Genomic DNA, 3,031 nt, shown 5'->3' with positions numbered 1-3,031 from the left:
TATTATAATTATTATTAAACGTGCATACTTATTTTGCACTTGAACTCGGGCAAATTGTGATCTAATTTCCTTGTAATTATGGGAACTAGATGATGAATATTGAAGACCAGTTAACATGCTCACACGACCCTTATTAGCTTCCACTTTGCACTTGGAGTAGAAAAGAGGGATCAAGGGGTCCAAAATTTGAATAAAACCCTTGCAGAAAAAAAAAGGTCTAAGCATTCGGTTCCAAAGATCAACCAACCCCCCACAAAAAAGAAAAAAAAAAGAGAATGAGACGAGAAACGAGATAGGAGCAGAAATCTGAACACATTTTAATTTAAAAGTGTTAATGTCTGAGTCATGCGTTCAATCCACCACGAATACACAAATGTATTCAGTAATTTGTAATAATTATTGAGCAGATTGTGACTTTTTTTTTGTTTGTTTGTTTTTTGCAGATACAGAATATTAAAAAAAATTATGTGAAATACAAAAAATAAATGGAAAAAAAAATAGAAAAAAAAATAATAAATCAAATTTGTGGAAAAAAAATACATTTCAGTTTACTAATAATGTACTAATACTAATGCAGAAAACAATAAGTATGCAGAAAATCTCCGACATTTTCGGATCTACATCATTTCTATATGTCTAATGTCATTATTTACATGTCAGAGGGTGAACTTATTTTTCTGAATGAACTGACTCAGACTTTGGGACCCTGAGGATCAGTGCATGTGGTTTTGTTTACATGAGCTCCAGATGTTGCGTAATAATATAAGAGAAAATAAAAATTTGGAATACTGTAAAACAAAAATAAACTAATTCTTGTTTAAAAGGCATTAATTACTTAACATTGAACAAATCGGCTTCCGGTCTGTGAATTCTGCGTCATCTTTACAGAGGCTACGCAGCCGAGGCGTTAGCTAGAATTTTTTTCTAACTACATTCTGTATATTCTCAAACCTTATTTATGAATAATTTATAATTAGCGCTAACATGTGTGAGGTGATGTCCAAACAGAGACGGCGCACACGGTGTGATGGTGTGAATAAAAATAACAACGTCCATTTGCCAGAAAACATTTTCACATTTGAAGGCACTGAGCATGACTGTGGCTGGATAAATTGGACTAATTTCTAATTTTTTCTTCTTTTTTTTTAGCAGTTAAAAATATGTGCATTTACGTTATCAGTTAATATGATAAGTGTAAAGCCTTTTTTTTTTAATCTTTCTAAAATGCATTTTTTTAATCAAATGTTTAAAATGTGTTCATGAATAATAAAACACTTGAAAAATTTCAAGCAAGATTTTTTTTTCTGAATTGCAAATTTTAATTCTGCTCATTTTGTATCAGTCATCAAACTTCAATGACATTAAATGGTGTTTAAAATATTTCTGACTAGATCACGAATCACTGAAATCTGTAAGAAAAAGAAAAGAAAATTGATTAAAAGAAAATGTTAAATAAATTAGGGCTATCCATCTAGTCTCATATTATAGCACAATTGGTTATTTAGTAGAATTTTTTTTATTAGATATATCCATCTATAGGTTCGGATGGAAGCGAGGCTCAGAATATAAATTAAACCCTGTCACTCAACGTTAGGCTATATAAATATTTAAAATTTAAATATTTTATCTTTACCAAAGATTTTACAAGTAGCTCACATTGTTAAAATTTAAAAGCTTACTCTTTATATATATATATATATATATATATATATATATATATATATATATATATATATATAAATATATATATAATGTGTGTTATAATGTGTGTATGGGAAAGATTTCAATTTAAAACCCATCGTTTTAAACCTTTAGAATTAGTGTAACTGGTTTATTCATTAAATAACTCTGTGTTGTAGTTTATTTCATTAACACCTTCTATAGTGAGGAATGTGTTTCACTATCAGTATTCTTTACCTGTAGGTGTTTATTACTGACGTTAACTTTAAAGATGGACGAGTTGGAGAAATCACGTTAAAGATACGGGAGGTTGTATACATTATACGTCCCCCTGCCACTCGTGTTCCCATGAGCACTGGATTCCCAGTAAATAATTAATTACACACTTGATGTTTGTGTTAGTGTCTGGTGAGATGTTTTAGGAGACGATTCTAATAGGTTTATACAGTCACCAGTATAGCTATGATTGTTTTATGTGTTGTCCAATGTGTGTGTGTGTTATGTGTAAATCTGTGCTTAATGGTTGTATAGTGTTTTGTCAGACTGGTGTGAGTGTGTGTGTGAGAGAGTGTGTGTTAAATATGTGCTTAATGGTAGTATGGTGTTTTGACTGAGTGTTGTGTGTGTGTGTGCGCGCATGTGAGTGTGTGTGATTGTGATGCCCAGGGCAGATCAGCTGCCTTTTATCTGTCTGTGTATGAGCTGGATGCGCTATAACAGAAGCTCTTAAGGAACATCATCTCTCCTTACAATTGAAGGAAACTGACACACACACATATACTGTATATATGTGAAGTCAAGAGAGAAGGCCCAAGAGCTCACACTATTCCACCATGGATCCAGGGCTGTTTATACATCAGGTTTTATGGATTTTTTTTTATTTATTTCATTGAGGTTTAAAGAAAGATTATTTTAATCCAATTATGTTTACAATAATGTAGTATTTATAGAATGACAAAAAAAATAAAGTGAGCAATTAGCCACTGGAAGGCTCAAGTTCAATTAAAGTAGATGTACCAGATTTTGGGTAGAAAATAAAAAATAAAACACAACAAAAAACAACAACTCTAAAAGGCCCTTAGACCAATTAGTCACACACATTATTTATACCATAGTATTGAGTAAAAGAGATACTTAAAAAAATTCAGCTGCTGGATGTATTGTGGCATATTTAAAACAAATGAAAATAAAATTGCCTTTATATACATTAAAATAGTCACTTAATCTTGTATGTGTTAAAGATGAAATGGCACCAAGAACCTTTAAAAGGGATTGTTAAAGATTTATCTGGCCTGATATAAAATCATCTCAGACGCATAAATGAGCGGAGTGTACAGATCACGAGAGCGAG

General features: G+C 31.3%; 1 protein-coding gene across 1 annotated transcript in view; it reads left to right on the top strand.

Annotated features, from left to right (window-relative positions):
* The window catches only part of rps6kc1 (ribosomal protein S6 kinase polypeptide 1), a 31,202-nt gene extending 29,913 nt beyond the window's left edge, over positions 1–1,289 (top strand). The window contains exon 16 of the mRNA XM_027165065.2: positions 1–1,289. This exon is cut by the window's left edge and continues 1,484 nt beyond it. The gene's annotated coding sequence lies outside the window, so the exon portion shown is untranslated.
* Positions 1,290–3,031: the final 1,742 nt, after the last annotated feature.

The sequence above is a fragment of the Tachysurus fulvidraco genome, chromosome 9, assembly GCF_022655615.1.
Source record: "Tachysurus fulvidraco isolate hzauxx_2018 chromosome 9, HZAU_PFXX_2.0, whole genome shotgun sequence".
NCBI classification, from domain to species: Eukaryota; Metazoa; Chordata; class Actinopteri; order Siluriformes; family Bagridae; genus Tachysurus; species Tachysurus fulvidraco.
Note: the sequence above shows the minus strand (reverse complement) of the source record. Positions and strands in the feature narration are given on the sequence as shown.